The sequence below is a fragment of the Oncorhynchus nerka genome, linkage group LG9a, assembly GCF_034236695.1.
Source record: "Oncorhynchus nerka isolate Pitt River linkage group LG9a, Oner_Uvic_2.0, whole genome shotgun sequence".
NCBI lineage: Eukaryota > Metazoa > Chordata > Actinopteri > Salmoniformes > Salmonidae > Oncorhynchus > Oncorhynchus nerka.
Window position 1 is genome coordinate 45,323,529 of NC_088404.1, and position 20,087 is coordinate 45,343,615.

The 20,087-nt window shown below is 49.5% G+C and overlaps 1 protein-coding gene across 1 annotated transcript in view; it reads left to right on the forward strand.

Annotated features, from left to right (window-relative positions):
• The first annotated feature begins 213 nt into the window (after positions 1–213).
• The window catches only part of sv2bb (synaptic vesicle glycoprotein 2Bb), a 40,609-nt gene continuing 20,735 nt past the window's right edge, over positions 214–20,087 (forward strand). The window contains exon 1 of the mRNA XM_029668324.2: positions 214–381. The gene's annotated coding sequence lies outside the window, so the exon portion shown is untranslated. The remainder of the gene's footprint in view (positions 382–20,087) is intronic.

Sequence of the window (20,087 nt, forward strand, 5' to 3'; positions counted from 1 at the left end):
CCATCTCTGCTCTCTGCTCTCGCCTCATTTTCACTCTCACTCCATCACGCACACACAAACACGCAGATCAGCGCAGTGGTGTGTCTCTTCCTCCTGCCGGGGGGGTGGAGCTTGTTGTTGCAGAGAGGCTGGGTGGACGCTACCATACCATTGTGAATGTGATGGGGTGGGCGTGATCAGGAATAGGGAGCTCCTCCTTTGATGAGTGGGGCGGATAACAGGCACAGACCCTAATCTGTTCCTGAGCCGTATACTGGAGCTAGAGGAAGGCATCCTCTGTGTTACTTAACTACCGTAGGCCCCGGTCCTGGGTTTGACCCCTTTCATGGGTTGCTTTGGTCTTTATCAAAAGGAGGAATAACTGTTTTGATGCCAACTCTGGTAAGATAACAGATTTCTGCATTCTAATCTCTTGATTTTAAAATAGATTCTGACAAAAAAATAATTCATGGTGTTTTCATCCATTAAAAAACAGAGGAAAAGGCTGAAGATGCTATCTCAAAGAGCCCTGCGCGTTTCAGAAAACTTTTTATATCTCAAAACAGAAATCACAGGGGTGTTTTTGAGAAACCTTAAAAGATAAGCTAATGCAGTAAACAGTGTACATAAATGTAAAACCCGTCTTCAAAATGAATGAGGAGGACCATGTATTTTTAACACGCGAGCATGAAACTCCAATTTCATCAAGATAGATTACGGGTGACATTACACAATCAATAGATACAGTTCAGATGCACTTTGCCCTGAAATGTATTGATGCATCAATGTAGCATTGCCAATGAAAATGTATTTGATACCACTGTAAGGATAGGAAATCATGACCAGAATAGCAAGGATGCGAAAACAAAGTCTAAAGGGAGATGCATCCATTGACCTTTTCTTGTACTGTAATTTCACAAAGATACTCATGAAAGATGGATCGCCATAGATTCCAGCACGATTCATTTTCACGGTAGTGTGCATTGAAAATAGCTATGGATGAGAGCATTTCGAACCAGGAGTTTGTTGATGTGTTCTATGCTACTTGGATCACAGAAGTGATTTGATGCCGCGTCTAAATGGGTGTAGGTTTGGCTGCTCTACTTAGCTGGGATGTACTGAGAGAGTGTGTGTGAGAGAGTGTGTGTGAGGGGGCAGGGTTCTTGCTGCACTGGAAAGGAACATGTGGTACTTATCCATAATAAATGGCTTGCCTACGCAAGCCAAAAGCCAAGCGTGGCGGTGTGTTACCGTCTTTAGATCCCACAGCCAGAACCGGCCTGTTAGCACGTCATCCCCCTCCTAACGAGACAAAAGCCAGAGATCCCACTTCCATTCTATCTTATCCTGCTGTCATGAGGAGAGTGTTGACAGATGGGAGTGGAATGGGACACCCATCATAAGGACTCTCCATGCCAGGCCACAGAGGCCAGTGGGCCCAGAGTGGTCCTTTAGGTAATTCAGTCAGGTTTTTGTCTCTATTCCACATGAATCTTGATCACGATCAGACAGAAGAGGTTATGTGGGTAACAGCTACATGAAATCCTCCAGACCAACTTTTAGATGTTGACAGGGTCACTTAGATTATTATATTTTTAGGATGGTTGTGTGCTTTGAGATAGGGTTTATATGGTTTGTACCAATACAGTACATAGTCTGGCCAGGGAAATGTGTGTTTGATCAAAATAGACAGGTTGATTGGAGACTCCATATTGAGCAATAGGACAAATCATCAATGCTTTGCTGCTACAAGTTCTGTAGTTAACTTAGATGCCCAAGGGAAATCACACAATCCAAGGTCTACTTTCACTCTGACCACTGTTGGTCGATATAGGGACAATATGTAGATTCTAAAAAGTGAAAATACCAGGACTATGGTAAAACCAGGTATGAATACTTCAGGCATAAAGTAAAAACCACAAACAAATAGAACTAAATAGATCAATATGAAATGTTCATAAACAAATAGCTGAATTAAAAGCCAAATACTTACACAATGCTTTTTGAATGTACCAGGGGCATTATGTGGCCAGGACCAGTAGTTTGTTTTTAAAGTGGGCCCTCCCACAGTAAGTGTCTGATAGAGGGAGTAAAGTGACTGATATGTTATGCTAATGCTTGTACACATACAAAATCACTTCCTGCAATCAACGCAGAAGAGTCATATCCATTCATATCCATTCATATCCATTTTCAATGAAAAGTGGACAACTACAAAAAGCTACACTAATGATGCTATACATGATCCTCTAAATCATCAAAACATTTCAAAATGGTTGAAACTGTACTCGCATGCTAATTGCTTAAGAGTCTATTGATGCTAGTTAGTTGTACAGCCGAGAGGTTTGGCGGCTGAAAATACTCTTGTACAGACTGTCCCTAAGTATGAATCTTTAATATGCTGCACTTTAAAGCATCTCTCTCTCTCTCTCTCTCTCCCCTGCTCTGGCACTCTCCCACGTTTTCTCTTCCTTTTCATGCCCCTTTCTCTCTCCGTAGTCTCATCGAACACCTCAAAGGTGTGTTTTGACACTTTGTAGTTACATTTTATCTGTTGACACCATTCCTAATGTTTCTCATAATTTAAGTACATTTTCACAATTACAACAAAATGGTCTTCCAGAACAATTCCGTCAATAAAAAAGAACATAACAATGTGCTTCCCGAGACCCGTCTCAGAGAAAGTGTCTCTTGCTGTAGGATGGATGGTTACAGGAGGCAGTAAATAGAATGTGGAGTCAGATGCCAGTGTTTTTAATATGTAACCATGAGTTACAGAAGCACAGCGGCACTTCTCCTAACGACACGGTAGATCTCCCACTTCATCGTAAACCCACGGCTCGGCTGGCATCACTGAACCTCTTCCTGCAGACCCTCTGCTCTCGCCTCCGCTCTCCCTCCCCGGGTCACAAAGGCTGTTCAGACCCATGCCATCATATTTCTCATAACATAATGTCTCGCAGCTCAGGCTTCCCAAATGATTCGTTGGATTTTAATCGTCGACAATTTGAATGTTAGCTGCCAAGGCATATTGGTCATAGGAGACATGTCCTCTGTGTGTCTGAACATGCACATAGTGATTCGTCTCTCCCTACAGCCGCTGCTGTGGGACAACATATTAATAATCATGACGATTTAGGCTATTATCTCAGATTGTAATAATACTATAGTAATAATAATTCATACCATTTGACTTATTCCACATTTTGTTGTGTTACAGCCTGCATTCAAATGAGATATTTCTGTATTTCATTTGTAAAAAAAAAAATCTAAAACCATATTTTCAGTTTGTTGTTATCGGTTATTGTGTGTAGATGGGTGAGGGAAAAAACTATTTAATCTATTTTGAATTGAGACTGTAACCCAACAAAATGTGCAATATAAAATCAAAGTACAAATAAAAACCACACAGGAACTATGATGTGAGTTAAAGAAACACGATAATGCAAGTATATACAGGTCAGTGCCACTACCTTGTTCAATGTGCAGGGGTACTGGAGTGGTTGTATATACAGGTCAGTGCCACTACCTTGTTCAATGTGCAGGGGTACTGGAGTGGTTGTATATACAGGTCAGTGCCACTACCTTGTTCAATGTGCAGGGGTACTGGAGTGGTTGTATATACAGGTCAGTGCCACTACCTTGTTCAATGTGCAGGGGTACTGGAGTGGTTGTATATACAGGTCAGTGCCACTACCTTGTTCAATGTGCAGGGGTACTGGAGTGGTTGTATATACAGGTCAGTGCCACTACCTTGTTCAATGTGCAGGGGTACTGGAGTGGTTGTATATACAGGTCAGTGCCACTACCTTGTTCAATGTGCAGGGTACTGGAGTGGTTGTATATACAGGTCAGTGCCACTACCTTGTTCAATGTGCAGGGGGTACTGGGTGGTTGTATATACAGGTCAGTGCCACTACCTTGTTCAATGTGCAGGGGTACTGGAGTGGTTGTATATACAGGTCAGTGCCACTACCTTGTTCAATGTGCAGGGGGGTACTGGAGTGGTTGTATATACAGGTCAGTGCCACTACCTTGTTCAATGTGCAGGGTACTGGGTGGTTGTATATACAGGTCAGTGCCACTACCTTGTTCAATGTGCAGGGGTACTGGAGTGGTTGTATATACAGGTCAGTGCCACTACCTTGTTCAATGTGCAGGGGTACTGGAGTGGTTGTATATACAGGTCAGTGCCACTACCTTGTTCAATGTGCAGGGGTACTGGAGTGGTTGTATATACAGGTCAGTGCCACTACCTTGTTCAATGTGCAGGGGTACTGGAGTGGTTGTATATACAGGTCAGTGCCACTACCTTGTTCAATGTGCAGGGGTACTGGAGTGGTTGTATATACAGGTCAGTGCCACTACCTTGTGCAATGTGCAGGGGTACTGGAGTGGTTGTATATACAGGTCAGTGCCACTACCTTGTTCAATGTGCAGGGGTACTGGAGTGGTTGTATATACAGGTCAGTGCCACTACCTTGTTCAATGTGCAGGGGTACTGGAGTGGTTGTATATACAGGTCAGTACCTTATTCAATGTGCAGGGGTACTGGGTGGTTGTATATACAGGTCAGTGCCACTACCTTGTTCAATGTGCAGGGGTACTGGAGTGGTTATATATACAGGTCAGTACCTTATTCAATGTGCAGGGGTACTGGAGTGGTTGTATATACAGGTCAGTGCCACTACCTTGTTCAATGTGCAGGGGTACTGGAGTGGTTGTATATACAGGTCAGTGCCACTACCTTGTTCAATGTGCAGGGGTACTGGAGTGGTTGTATATACAGGTCAGTGCCACTACCTTGTTCAATGTGCAGGGGTACTGGAGTGGTTGTATATACAGGTCAGTACCTTATTCAATGTGCAGGGGTACTGGGTGGTTGTATATACAGGTCAGTGCCACTACCTTGTTCAATGTGCAGGGGTACTGGAGTGGTTGTATATACAGGTCAGTGCCACTACCTTGTTCAATGTGCAGGGGTACTGGAGTGGTTGTATATACAGGTCAGTGCCACTACCTTGTTCAATGTGCAGGGGTACTGGAGTGGTTGTATATACAGGTCAGTGCCACTACCTTGTTCAATGTGCAGGGGTACTGGAGTGGTTGTATATACAGGTCAGTGCCACTACCTTGTGCAATGTGCAGGGGTACTGGAGTGGTTGTATATACAGGTCAGTGCCACTACCTTGTTCAATGTGCAGGGGTACTGGAGTGGTTGTATATACAGGTCAGTGCCACTACCTTGTTCAATGTGCAGGGGTACTGGAGTGGTTGTATATACAGGTCAGTGCCACTACCTTGTTCAATGTGCAGGGGTACTGGAGTGGTTGTATATACAGGTCAGTACCTTATTCAATGTGCAGGGGTACTGGAGTGGTTGTATATACAGGTCAGTGCCACTACCTTGTTCAATGTGCAGGGGTACTGGAGTGGTTATATATACAGGTCAGTACCTTATTCAATGTGCAGGGGTACTGGAGTGGTTGTATATACAGGTCAGTGCCACTACCTTGTTCAATGTGCAGGGGTACTGGAGTGGTTGTATATACAGGTCAGTGCCACTACCTTGTTCAATGTGCAGGGGTACTGGAGTGGTTGTATATACAGGTCAGTGCCACTACCTTGTTCAATGTGCAGGGGTACTGGAGTGGTTGTATATACAGGTCAGTACCTTATTCAATGTGCAGGGGTACTGGAGTGGTTGTATATACAGGTCAGTGCCACTACCTTGTTCAATGTGCAGGGGTACTGGAGTGGTTGTATATACAGGTCAGTGCCACTACCTTGTTCAATGTGCAGGGGTACTGGAGTGGTTGTATATACAGGTCAGTGCCACTACCTTGTTCAATGTGCAGGGGTACTGGAGTGGTTGTATATACAGGTCAGTGCCACTACCTTGTTCAATGTGCAGGGGTACTGGAGTGGTTGTATATACAGGTCAGTGCCACTACCTTGTGCAATGTGCAGGGGTACTGGAGTGGTTGTATATACAGGTCAGTGCCACTACCTTGTTCAATGTGCAGGGGTACTGGAGTGGTTGTATATACAGGTCAGTGCCACTACCTTGTTCAATGTGCAGGGGTACTGGAGTGGTTGTATATACAGGTCAGTGCCACTACCTTGTTCAATGTGCAGGGTACTGGAGTGGTTGTATATACAGGTCAGTACCTTATTCAATGTGCAGGGGTACTGGAGTGGTTGTATATACAGGTCAGTGCCACTACCTTGTTCAATGTGCAGGGGTACTGGAGTGGTTATATATACAGGTCAGTACCTTATTCAATGTGCAGGGGTACTGGAGTGGTTGTATATACAGGTCAGTGCCACTACCTTGTTCAATGTGCAGGGGTACTGGGTGGTTGTATATACAGGTCAGTGCCACTACCTTGTTCAATGTGCAGGGTACTGGAGTGGTTGTATATACAGGTCAGTGCCACTACCTTGTTCAATGTGCAGGGTACTGGAGTGGTTGTATATACAGGTCAGTACCTTATTCAATGTGCAGGGGTACTGGAGTGGTTGTATATACAGGTCAGTGCCACTACCTTGTTCAATGTGCAGGGGTACTGGAGTGGTTGTATATACAGGTCAGTGCCACTACCTTGTTCAATGTGCAGGGGTACTGGAGTGGTTGTATATACAGGTCAGTGCCACTACCTTGTTCAATGTGCAGGGGTACTGGAGTGGTTGTATATACAGGTCAGTGCCACTACCTTGTTCAATGTGCAGGGGTACTGGAGTGGTTATATATACAGGTCAGTACCTTATTCAATGTGCAGGGGTACTGGAGTGGTTGTATATACAGGTCAGTGCCACTACCTTGTTCAATGTGCAGGGGTACTGGAGTGGTTGTATATACAGGTCAGTGCCACTACCTTGTTCAATGTGCAGGGGTACTGGAGTGGTTGTATATACAGGTCAGTGTCAGTACCTTATTCAATGTGCAGGGGTACTGGAGTGGTTGTATATACAGGTCAGTGCCACTACCTTGTTCAATGTGCAGGGGTACTGGAGTGGTTGTATATACAGGTCAGTGTCAGTACCTTATTCAATGTGCAGGGGTACTGGAGTGGTTGTATATACAGGTCAGTGCCACTACCTTATTCAATGTGCAGGGGTACTGGAGTGGTTGTATATACAGGTCAGTGCCACTACCTTGTTCAATGTGCAGGGGTACTGGAGTGGTTGTATATACAGGTCAGTGCCACTACCTTGTTCAATGTGCAGGGGTACTGGAGTGGTTATATATACAGGTCAGTACCTTATTCAATGTGCAGGGGTACTGGAGTGGTTGTATATACAGGTCAGTGCCACTACCTTATTCAATGTGCAGAGGTACTGGAGTGGTTGTATATACAGGTCAGTGCCACTACCTTGTTCAATGTGCAGGGGTACTGGAGTGGTTGTATATACAGGTCAGTGCCACTACCTTGTTCAATGTGCAGGGGTACTGGAGTGGTTGTATATACAGGTCAGTGTCAGTACCTTATTCAATGTGCAGGGGTACTGGAGTGGTTGTATATACAGGTCAGTGTCAGTACCTTATTCAATGTGCAGGGGTACTGGAGTGGTTGTATATACAGGTCAGTGCCACTACCTTGTTCAATGTGCAGGGGTACTGGAGTGGTTGTATATACAGGTCAGTGCCACTACCTTGTTCAATGTGCAGGGGTACTGGAGTGGTTGTATATACAGGTCAGTGCCACTACCTTGTTCAATGTGCAGGGGTACTGGAGTGGTTGTATATACAGGTCAGTGCCACTACCTTGTTCAATATGCAGGGGTACTGGAGTGGTTGTATATACAGGTCAGTGCCACTACCTTGTTCAATGTGCAGGGGTACTGGAGTGGTTGTATATACAGGTCAGTGCCACTACCTTGTTCAATGTGCAGGGGTACTGGAGTGGTTGTATATACAGGTCAGTGCCACTACCTTGTTCAATGTGCAGGGGTACTGGAGTGGTTGAGGTGGGTTTATACATAAAAGGTGACTGGTTGGCTACATTGTTTACATGTACTGTATGTCCTGTCTCCTGTGCTGAAGCATTGTTCACACAGCAATGTCATTGGGAGACTTGTTGAATGAGACTGATGAGACTGCCCGGAAATGAACAGTGGTTTCAATGAGCAACAGGATATGAGATCCATCCAGTAAATTCCAGTTTATCCGTAAAACGGTGCTCATAGCAATTTCTCTTCCTACTGGTACTGTGTTTTACGTCTTATAAGTGTTTTATAACTAGGGGCCAGAGAGGGAATCGATAACAAAACATTCTTGAAGCTAATGTGTGATCTGCTTTATGTGCCTTGAAGCAAAGCTGTACACACTGCAGGGCCAAGTGCTAGATGTTGGCCTCCCCCTCTCCGTTTAATGAACCTCTCATTTTTATTTATCCCTCTCCATTTGCCAGCACACTGCCATCCCTCAGTCTGGCCCCTGACTGGCACGACAGGCCTTTAAAGAGATGCTATATTCTCCTACCTACAGATGTAGGATCTTAATTTGAGCCAGTTTGCTACAGCAGGAAAATAATCCTGCAGCAATAAGGATAATGTGAATTATTTTGTAGATTATAGTTCATGGACGTTTTCATAGGGGTTGATACATTTTACATCAGGGAAAATCAAGTCTGACATTTTTAAAGTGAAACCTTGAATACACTACACGTTTCCATTTCCTGTTGTGCAGGAACATTTGCATAACTAAACAAATGAAGAACCTAAATCTGTAGGGATGGCTTGGTTTATACACTATACAAAAATATGTGGACACCACCGCACTTTTGGTCGTGTAGGGTTTCTCGGATATTTACTATACCATCTAAACAGTGACAGGGTAGCCTAGTGGTTAGAGTGTTGGGCTAGTAACCAGAAGGTTGCAAGTTCAAATCCTGACAAGGTACAAATCTGTCGTTCTGCCCCTGAACAGGCAGTTAACCCACTGTTCCTAGGCCGTCATTGAAAATAAGAATTTGTTCTGAACTTACTTGCCTAGTTAAATAAAAGGTCAAATAAACATCTTTACGGGATGTATAAGAATGTGTCTGTATCTCACTTGTATGTGAGACATTGATGAAATACAAGTAACTGACAAAATAAGGGAAACACCAACATAAAGGGTTTTAAAATGCCACCACAAGCCAGAACAGCTTCAATGCACATTGGCAGAGAAGATTCTACAAGTGTCTGCAACTCTATTGGAGGGATGAGAAATTCCTTCATTTGGTGTTTTGTTGATGGTAGTGGAAAACGCTGTTTTAGGATGCGCTCTGGGTTGAGATTTAGTGACTGAGACACAGACATTTTTTAAACCCCCTATGTTCCTTTCAGACGCCTCTTTCAAAGTCAGAGATCTCTTCTCTTTTTATTTAACTAGGCAAAATCATTTAAGAACAAATTCTGGGCCTCCCGGGTGGCGCAGTGGTCCAAGGCTGCTGTGCCACCAGAGACTCTGGGTTCGAGCCCAGGCTCTGTCGCAGCTGGCCGCGACCGGGAGGCCCATGGGGTGGCGTACAATTGTCCTAGCGTCGTCAGGATTCGTGAGGGTTTGGCCCGGCAGGGATATCCTTGTCTCATTGTGCACTTGTGACTCCTGTGGTGGGCCGGGTGCAGTGCACGCTAACCAAGGTTGCCAGGTGCACAGTGTTTCCTCCAACACATTGGTGTGGCTGGCTTCGGGGTTGGAGGCTCGCTGTGTTAAGAAGCAGTGCGGCTTGGTTGGGTTGTTTTTCTGAGGACGCATGATTTTTGACCTTCGTCTCTCCCGAGCCCGTATGGGAGTTGTAGCGATGAGACAAGATAGTAACTACTAATAATTGGATACTATGAAATTAGGGAAAAAAGGGGGTAAAATTCCTGGGCGCGAACCCAGAGTCTCTGGTGGCACAGCTAGTGCTGCGATGCAGTGCCCTAGACCACTGCGCCACCTGGGAGGCCCCTTGAATTCTGAGTATTAGTCATTGCCTATATTCGCAAAAAGCGCACAATGATGTAACTACACTGAAAAGCACGTATTCTGTCACGTTCATGAGGAGAGACAGACCAAGGCGCAGTGGATGTAGAGTTCCACATATTTATTATAAAGTGAAACAATAACTCAATAACCTAACAACGAAACGTGACTACGTGGTGCACATGCACAAAACACAAAATAATATCCCACAAACACAGGCGGGATAAATGCTACCTAAATATAATCCCAATTAGAGACAACGATTACAATTATTGCCTCTGATTGGGAATCATACAAATCACCAACATAGAAAAATAAACTAGAACACCACATAGAAATAATAAACTAGAATACCCCCAGTCACGCCCTGACCTACTACACCATAGCGAAAAAAGGGCTCTCTATGGTCAGGGCATGACATAATCTTCCCTTTATAATTAGAATTACTTGAGCATCAGATCTCAATCTGATACACCAGATGTTTGATTCAGCCCTCATTAAGACCAAAATAAAGAGATACGTATCGCTAATGGAGAGCACAGTGAGACCCCAATTAGTGAGAAGAGGGGATGAGAAGAGATGACAGGAAAGCCAGTTACACACTCTGACGTGAAGAGAACTCTTTCAACTTGTGCAAAATTACAAGACATCATTAACTGTTGAGCGAGACGTTTCAAATGAACTTCAGAAGCATTAAAGTACTGCATCTCTTCGAACCAAACAAACGTCATAGTCATAATAGTAGAGTATGTGTAGTGTCCTCAGTATTTTTCTATGGTCTAGTAATAGATATAGATATATATGGCTTGAGAAAGAGTGCTTACCAAATGTGAGAAGCACAGGTTGGCGTTATGTAACACCCAGCTGGGCATGACATCATCAGAGAGAGAGAGAGAGTGAGAACCACGGGAGGACGGGTGGGGCAGTGACCTGAAACCCCCAGGATCATGGGAGAAGTGCTGCCCTCTGACCAGAGCAAGAGGGATGTTCATATGAGACATTGTTGCGATGAGATAAGTTACGAATGGCCTCCTATGTCACCTTTCAGGGAAAGATTTCACATTTCCCAGGTTACATTTCTACTGTGTTATCCTCCTTTCCAGACAACTAATGCCTAGATTAGATCCAGTCAAGAAGCAGAGATGTCAACATGGTCTCATAAAACCGGAGAAAGGAGAAAGGCAAACCAAGGAAATGGAGGAGGGTTTCTTCATTCAGCCAGACATTCATTTCCTTCTCAAACACATCAATAAAAGCCAGGTCTCCTCCTGCTATCCTTCAATCCTGACTTTATCAGTGCTGTGTCCTGCATGCCACAGCGAGGGTCGTACTATAACAGGGCAAGGGAGGATGGAGTACTGATTTTAAAAAATTATTTGGCCCTTTTTCTCTGCCGCTGAAAAAGTAATCTAAAGCTTTTGGAGCAGCTCTGGACGGAATGCAATTTCTGCAGTCTTAAGCAGGATTAAATTGTGGCTTGCATCTGTCGATCTCAATGGCTGATTTCTCTCTCTCTCTTTCACACACACTCGCTCTCCCTCTCTGCATTAGTGTAAGGGTGTGGCCCTTCCCTGTGGAGAGAGAGAGAGACAGAGAGAGAGATGGAGAGGTGCTATTGACCAGCCTGAACACAGATCAGATCAGCCGGGGGGGCTGGCTGAGGTTTAATCTCAGTGCAAGGGGATTACAGATTGTTCATTGTGTATGAACACTGCACAGCACGTACTGCATGTCATTTAGTTCCGGCCAACCGCCGATCTCATTGCTCAACATGTATTTCATCAAGCAATGCCAATAATCACCATGACTCACAGCCTCTCATGTCTTCTTGGTTTGATTGAATAGGGGTCTGTTGGGCCTGTCAATTAGCAACTAACCTCTCAAATTAACTTTTTGAAGCTTGTTACAATTGAGAATTGTACAAACTGAGAATTCTATCATGAAATGTGATGCCTTTCTCCCTGTTCGTGAATATGTCATGTATGACATTAGGCTTTCCACGGGTTATGTTAGCTGCCTAAACTTTTCCTCAAATAACAGCTTGGCATGTCAAGGTCAGACAGAAGGGTTGTTACAGAGGTTGCTATTATTACAGGTTCAGCAATTATGTAAGTGTACCGCAGGCCTGACGCAGCACCCAGGTGCACTTCGCCGTACTCTAGCTCCCTAATGGTTCTCCTGTGTCCTTCTACCTGATTACCTGCATTATAGCCGTCTCTGTTCCTTTGATCACTGGAGTAGTCATGATGTACTACCGTCTCAGAAATAACCACCTCATCACCATACACTCCTTAGAAACACAGAACCAGCTATATTAAGGGAGACGATAAGAAGCGAGGCACTGAAAATGAACCGCTGGCCGGATGTGCAGATCCAGGCGAAACCGAAAGAAACCTGACTACAGAAACAAAGACCACTTCTACCAGGTTGACCCAGATTTATGCCTGCAAAACCACCTGCAGTCTCCCTCAGATGTAGCCTACGCGGGCGGATGCCAAGGGAGTGACGGTCCATAGCCTCGGTACGTTGGTATGAAGAAGGCATGTAGAGAAAGGTTAAAAACCTAATGGTTACAGATGCATCTGATGCAGGCTGAAATCACTACATCATCTCATTACGTGATTGATTGAGGGCAGAACACATCTTTCCTTTTGTCAAGACGCCAGCTGATCAAAATCTCTGCCCAGGCGTAGCCTGGTGACTCATCTAGCATGGCTGATAACGATGTTACGACGTTATAGAGCCCAAACAAAATGGAGCTCTTGCCGCAGAGACTATTGGCATCGCCGTTGTTACTCAGAGATCTGAAGATCAGGTTGTGACTTGTGCCTAGAATGCCATCCTCAGGATATCTCTACCTGGTGTTGTCATGATACGCCACACACTGTGCCAGGAAACAGAGGCTGTGCCCACCAATGAGGATACACGGGGGGGCGGGGGGGGGGGCTGGCATATACTCACAGACAACAGACAGGAAACAAATGGTGTTGCAAGGCAAGCATCAATGTAATGGTAATCGGGTCCAGTTCAGTTCGATCAAATTGCCTTCACAACAATGTCTGGTGGAGAAATACTGTAGGAGGCTATATGAGTCTACCCCGTCTGTTTGCTTATGCCGGCTTCGTCAAATGTAGTAAATCTATGCCGATATGTGTTAAATATTGAGATTTTACCGAAAAGGAAAAGTAATACATATTTAGTCTGTAGCCTTGAGAGTGTCTGCCTCTCACTCTGTTGAATTACTCTGTCAGAAGACACCACAATACATAATAAACCTCATATTTCACGCTCGAATTCTCCTGATGAGCATAGAGCTCATGAAGCTGAAATGAAAATACATTTAGCTGGATATTCCCCTATGATTTAAGCGAGCTCCTTATTCTCTTCTCCGCTGTCTACACATGCACACACACACACACATGAACACGCGCCCACACACACACACACCTTTCCCGAGTTGCTGTTAATGAAGCAGAACCAGACTTCCAATCCCACTGTAATCAGCATCAAGGTCCTCAGTAATGGCCCTTTATTTTCCACCGTGCTCTCCTTCACTATAGAAAGGCCTTTTCCTTCTGTTCCTGGAAGGAGGCCTAATATGCGTGAAACGATGTCTGTGTAAAGAAACTTCTCGTGTCATGCTCTCCTCCAAATAATGAGCTTTGGATGTTTTGAAAGCAAATGGTAGCGAGATCAGTTTGAAAAACATCCGTTCAACTAAATAGCACAGGACTGGGTGGGCTCACTGCTCCTCATCGCATCTTTCTTGCAATTTATTGCTGTGGACCATGAAAGATTCAAAAAGCTATGTATTACTATCATCCACTCTCCAACAACAAGGAAGAAAAGACAGATAGGGTTGAGTAGGAATGGTTTCAGAGGAAAGGAAGAACACATTGTTACAATGTCGCTAACACAATTCCCACTGTGGAAGCCTGAATCCTGATATCCACTGGTGACCTGGGAGGAGAAACTGCAGACCACACAACTGAAATGTTCAGTGAACTATAACACAAAGTACCATGATATACTTTCTTTTTTTATATAGTGTCTATATGCCTAAAAACAATCTCCATTCAGGATCAATCACAGGACAGTAATGAATAATACACCACTGTGTTTTGATCATCACTGTGGTTACTAGTCTGCCTTACGTAAATGTATACAATGTTGCTGCTTCCAACATAAAGCCTATTTATTTTGTATCGTTAGTGAAAAGGAATCCCTGTTTGAGTAGCACATCTCTATGCTACCTGCAAAATGTTCTACCTCGTTCAAGGAACGATTCGATTCCCATGGACAGCCTCCTGTGTCAAGCTTCCTTTGTTACATTATGACACTATTGTGTCCTCTCCTGGTGCTGCTAGTGGAACCCCTCCAGGGCTGTGTCCTCTCCTGGTGCTGCTAGTGGAACCCCTCCAGGGCTGTCCTCTCCTGGTGCTGCTAGTGGAACCCCTCCAGGGCTGTGTCCTCTCCTGGTGCTGTTAGTGGAACCCCTCCAGGGCTGTCCTCTCCTGGTGCTGCTAGTGGAACCCCTCCAGGGCTGTGTTCTCTCCTGGTGCTGCTAGTGGAACCCCTCCAGGGCTGTGTCCTCTCCTGGTGCTGCTAGTGGAACCCCTCCAGGGCTGTCCTCTCCTGGTGCTGCTAGTGGAACCCCTCCAGGGCTGTATCCTCTCCTGGTGCTGCTAGTGGAACCCCTCCAGGGCTGTGTCCTCTCCTGGTGCTGCTAGTGGAACCCCTCCAGGGCTGTGTCCTCTCCTGGTGCTGCTAGTGGAACCCCTCCAGGGCTGTGTCCTCTCCTGGTGCTGCTAGTGGAACCCCTCCAGGGCTGTATCCTCTCATGGTGCTGCTAGTGGAACCCCTCCAGGGCTGTATCCTCTCCTGGTGCTGCTAGTGGAACCCCTCCAGGGCTGTTCTCTCCTGGTGCTGCTAGTGGAACCCCTCCAGGGCTGTATCCTCTCCTGGTGCTGCTAGTGGAACCCCTCCAGGGCTGTCCTCTCCTGGTGCTGCTAGTGGAACCCCTCCAGGGCTGTCCTCTCCTGGTGCTGCTAGTGGAACCCCTCCAGGGCTGTGTCCTCTCCTGGTGCTGTTAGTGGAACCCCTCCAGGGCTGTCCTCTCCTGGTGCTGCTAGTGGAACCCCTCCAGGGCTGTGTCCTCTCCTGGTGCTGTTAGTGGAACCCCTCCAGGGCTGTCCTCTCCTGGTGCTGCTAGTAGAACCCCTCCAGGGCTGTGTTCTCTCCTGGTGCTGCTAGTGGAACCCCTCCAGGGCTGTGTCCTCTCCTGGTGCTGCTAGTGGAACCCCTCCAGGGCTGTCCTCTCCTGGTGCTGCTAGTGGAACCCCTCCAGGGCTGTATCCTCTCCTGGTGCTGCTAGTGGAACCCCTCCAGGGCTGTGTCCTCTCCTGGTGCTGCTAGTGGAACCCCTCCAGGGCTGTGTCCTCTCCTGGTGCTGCTAGTGGAACCCCTCCAGGGCTGTGTCCTCTCCTGGTGCTGCTAGTGGAACCCCTCCAGGGCTGTATCCTCTCATGGTGCTGCTAGTGGAACCCCTCCAGGGCTGTATCCTCTCCTGGTGCTGCTAGTGGAACCCCTCCAGGGCTGTTCTCTCCTGGTGCTGCTAGTGGAACCCCTCCAGGGCTGTATCCTCTCCTGGTGCTGCTAGTGGAACCCCTCCAGGGCTGTGTTCTCTCCTGGTGCTGCTAGTGGAACCCCTCCAGGGCTGTCCTCTCCTGGTGCTGCTAGTGGAACCCCTCCAGGGCTGTGTTCTCTCCTGGTGCTGCTAGTGGAACCCTTCCAGGGCTGTATCCTCTCCTGGTGCTGCTAGTGGAACCCCTCCAGGGCTGTCCTCTCCTGGTGCTGCTAGTGGAACCCCTCCAGGGCTGTCCTCTCCTGGTGCTGCTAGTGGAACCCCTCCAGGGCTGTGTCCTCTCCTGGTGCTGTTAGTGGAACCCCTCCAGGGCTGTCCTCTCCTGGTGCTGCTAGTGGAACCCCTCCAGGGCTGTGTCCTCTCCTGGTGCTGTTAGTGGAACCCCTCCAGGGCTGTCCTCTCCTGGTGCTGCTAGTGGAACCCCTCCAGGGCTGTGTTCTCTCCTGGTGCTGCTAGTGGAACCCCTCCAGGGCTGTGTCCTCTCCTGGTGCTGCTAGTGGAACCCCTCCAGGGCTGTCCTCTCCTGGTGCTGCTAGTGGAACCCCTCCAGGGCTGTGTCCTCTCCTGGTGCTGCTAGTGGAACCCCTCCAGGGCTGTGTCCTCTCCTGGTGCTGCTAGTGGAACCCCTCCAGGGCTGTGTCCTCTCCTGGTGCTGTTAGTGGAACCCCTCCAGGGCTGTCCTCTCCTGGTGCTGCTAGTGGAACCCCTCCAGGGCTGTGTCCTCTCCTGGTGCTGTTAGTGGAACCCCTCCAGGGCTGTCCTCTCCTGGTGCTGCTAGTGGAACCCCTCCAGGGCTGTGTTCTCTCCTGGTGCTGCTAGTGGAACCCCTCCAGGGCTGTGTCCTCTCCTGGTGCTGCTAGTGGAACCCCTCCAGGGCTGTCCTCTCCTGGTGCTGCTAGTGGAACCCCTCCAGGGCTGTATCCTCTCCTGGTGCTGCTAGTGGAACCCCTCCAGGGCTGTGTCCTCTCCTGGTGCTGCTAGTGGAACCCCTCCAGGGCTGTGTCCTCTCCTGGTGCTGCTAGTGGAACCCCTCCAGGGCTGTGTCCTCTCCTGGTGCTGCTAGTGGAACCCCTCCAGGGCTGTATCCTCTCATGGTGCTGCTAGTGGAACCCCTCCAGGGCTGTATCCTCTCCTGGTGCTGCTAGTGGAACCCCTCCAGGGCTGTTCTCTCCTGGTGCTGCTAGTGGAACCCCTCCAGGGCTGTATCCTCTCCTGGTGCTGCTAGTGGAACCCCTCCAGGGCTGTGTTCTCTCCTGGTGCTGCTAGTGGAACCCCTCCAGGGCTGTCCTCTCCTGGTGCTGCTAGTGGAACCCCTCCAGGGCTGTGTTCTCTCCTGGTGCTGCTAGTGGAACCCTTCCAGGGCTGTATCCTCTCCTGGTGCTGCTAGTGGAACCCCTCCAGGGCTGTCCTCTCCTGGTGCTGCTAGTGGAACCCCTCCAGGGCTGTCCTCTCCTGGTGCTGCTAGTGGAACCCCTCCAGGGCTGTGTCCTCTCCTGGTGCTGTTAGTGGAACCCCTCCAGGGCTGTATCCTCTCCTGGTGCTGCTAGTGGAACCCCTCCAGGGCTGTTCTCTCCTGGTGCTGCTAGTGGAACCCCTCCAGGGCTGTATCCTCTCCTGGTGCTGCTAGTGGAACCCCTCCAGGGCTGTCCTCTCCTGGTGCTGCTAGTGGAACCCCTCCAGGGCTGTCCTCTCCTGGTGCTGCTAGTGGAACCCCTCCAGGGCTGTGTCCTCTCCTGGTGCTGTTAGTGGAACCCCTCCAGGGCTGTCCTCTCCTGGTACTGCTAGTGGAACCCCTCCAGGGCTGTGTCCTCTCCTGGTGCTGTTAGTGGAACCCCTCCAGGGCTGTCCTCTCCTGGTGCTGCTAGTGGAACCCCTCCAGGGCTGTGTTCTCTCCTGGTGCTGCTAGTGGAACCCCTCCAGGGCTGTGTCCTCTCCTGGTGCTGCTAGTGGAACCCCTCCAGGGCTGTCCTCTCCTGGTGCTGCTAGTGGAACCCCTCCAGGGCTGTATCCTCTCCTGGTGCTGCTAGTGGAACCCCTCCAGGGCTGTGTCCTCTCCTGGTGCTGCTAGTGGAACCCCTCCAGGGCTGTGTCCTCTCCTGGTGCTGCTAGTGGAACCCCTCCAGGGCTGTGTCCTCTCCTGGTGCTGCTAGTGGAACCCCTCCAGGGCTGTATCCTCTCATGGTGCTGCTAGTGGAACCCCTCCAGGGCTGTATCCTCTCCTGGTGCTGCTAGTGGAACCCCTCCAGGGCTGTTCTCTCCTGGTGCTGCTAGTGGAACCCCTCCAGGGCTGTATCCTCTCCTGGTGCTGCTAGTGGAACCCCTCCAGGGCTGTGTTCTCTCCTGGTGCTGCTAGTGGAACCCCTCCAGGGCTGTCCTCTCCTGGTGCTGCTAGTGGAACCCCTCCAGGGCTGTGTTCTCTCCTGGTGCTGCTAGTGGAACCCTTCCAGGGCTGTATCCTCTCCTGGTGCTGCTAGTGGAACCCCTCCAGGGCTGGGTGCTGCTAAACCCCTCCAGGGCTGTCCTCTCCTGGTGCTGCTAGTGGAACCCCTCCAGGGCTGTGTCCTCTCCTGGTGCTGTTAGTGGAACCCCTCCAGGGCTGTCCTCTCCTGGTGCTGCTAGTGGAACCCCTCCAGGGCTGTGTCCTCTCCTGGTGCTGTTAGTGGAACCCCTCCAGGGCTGTCCTCTCCTGGTGCTGCTAGTGGAACCCCTCCAGGGCTGTGTTCTCTCCTGGTGCTGCTAGTGGAACCCCTCCAGGGCTGTGTCCTCTCCTGGTGCTGCTAGTGGAACCCCTCCAGGGCTGTCCTCTCCTGGTGCTGCTAGTGGAACCCCTCCAGGGCTGTGTCCTCTCCTGGTGCTGCTAGTGGAACCCCTCCAGGGCTGTGTCCTCTCCTGGTGCTGCTAGTGGAACCCCTCCAGGGCTGTGTCCTCTCCTGGTGCTGTTAGTGGAACCCCTCCAGGGCTGTCCTCTCCTGGTGCTGCTAGTGGAACCCCTCCAGGGCTGTGTCCTCTCCTGGTGCTGTTAGTGGAACCCCTCCAGGGCTGTCCTCTCCTGGTGCTGCTAGTGGAACCCCTCCAGGGCTGTGTTCTCTCCTGGTGCTGCTAGTGGAACCCCTCCAGGGCTGTGTCCTCTCCTGGTGCTGCTAGTGGAACCCCTCCAGGGCTGTCCTCTCCTGGTGCTGCTAGTGGAACCCCTCAGGGCTGTATCCTCTCCTGGTGCTGCTAGTGGAACCCCTCCAGGGCTGTGTCCTCTCCTGGTGCTGCTAGTGGAACCCCTCCAGGGCTGTGTCCTCTCCTGGTGCTGCTAGTGGAACCCCTCCAGGGCTGTGTCCTCTCCTGGTGCTGCTAGTGGAACCCCTCCAGGGCTGTATCCTCTCATGGTGCTGCTAGTGGAACCCCTCCAGGGCTGTATCCTCTCCTGGTGCTGCTAGTGGAACCCCTCCAGGGCTGTTCTCTCCTGGTGCTGCTAGTGGAACCCCTCCAGGGCTGTATCCTCTCCTGGTGCTGCTAGTGGAACCCCTCCAGGGCTGTGTTCTCTCCTGGTGCTGCTAGTGGAACCCCTCCAGGGCTGTCCTCTCCTGGTGCTGCTAGTGGAACCCCTCCAGGGCTGTGTTCTCTCCTGGTGCTGCTAGTGGAACCCTTCCAGGGCTGTATCCTCTCCTGGTGCTGCTAGTGGAACCCCTCCAGGGCTGTCCTCTCCTGGTGCTGCTAGTGGAACCCCTCCAGGGCTGTCCTCTCCTGGTGCTGCTAGTGGAACCCCTCCAGGGCTGTGTCCTCTCCTGGTGCTGTTAGTGGAACCCCTCCAGGGCTGTCCTCTCCTGGTGCTGTTAGTGGAACCCCTCCAGGGCTGTCCTCTCCTGGTGCTGCTAGTGGAACCCCTCCAGGGCTGTGTTCTCTCCTGGTGCTGCTAGTGGAACCCCTCCAGGGCTGTGTCCTCTCCTGGTGCTGCTAGTGGAACCCCTCCAGGGCTGTCCTCTCCTGGTGCTGCTAGTGGAACCCCTCCAGGGCTGTGTCCTCTCCTGGTGCTGCTAGTGGAACCCCTCCAGGGCTGTGTCCTCTCCTGGTGCTGCTAGTGGAACCCCTCCAGGGCTGTATCCTCTCATGGTGCTGCTAGTGGAACCCCTCCAGGGCTGTATCCTCTCCTGGTGCTGCTAGTGGAACCCCTCCAGGGCTGTTCTCTCCTGGTGCTGCTAGTGGAACCCGTCCAGGGCTGTATCCTCTCCTGGTGCTGCTAGTGGAACCCCTCCAGGGCTGTGTTCTCTCCTGGTGCTGCTAGTGGAACCCCTCCAGGGCTGTCCTCTCCTGGTGCTGCTAGTGGAACCCCTCCAGGGCTGTGTTCTCTCCTGGTGCTGCTAGTGGAACCCTTCCAGGGCTGTATCCTCTCCTGGTGCTGCTAGTGGAACCCCTCCAGGGCTGTGTCCTCTCCTGGTGCTGCTAGTGGAACCCCTCCAGGGCTGTGTCCTCTCCTGGTGCTGCTAGTGGAACCCCTCCAGGGCTGTATCCTCTCCTGGT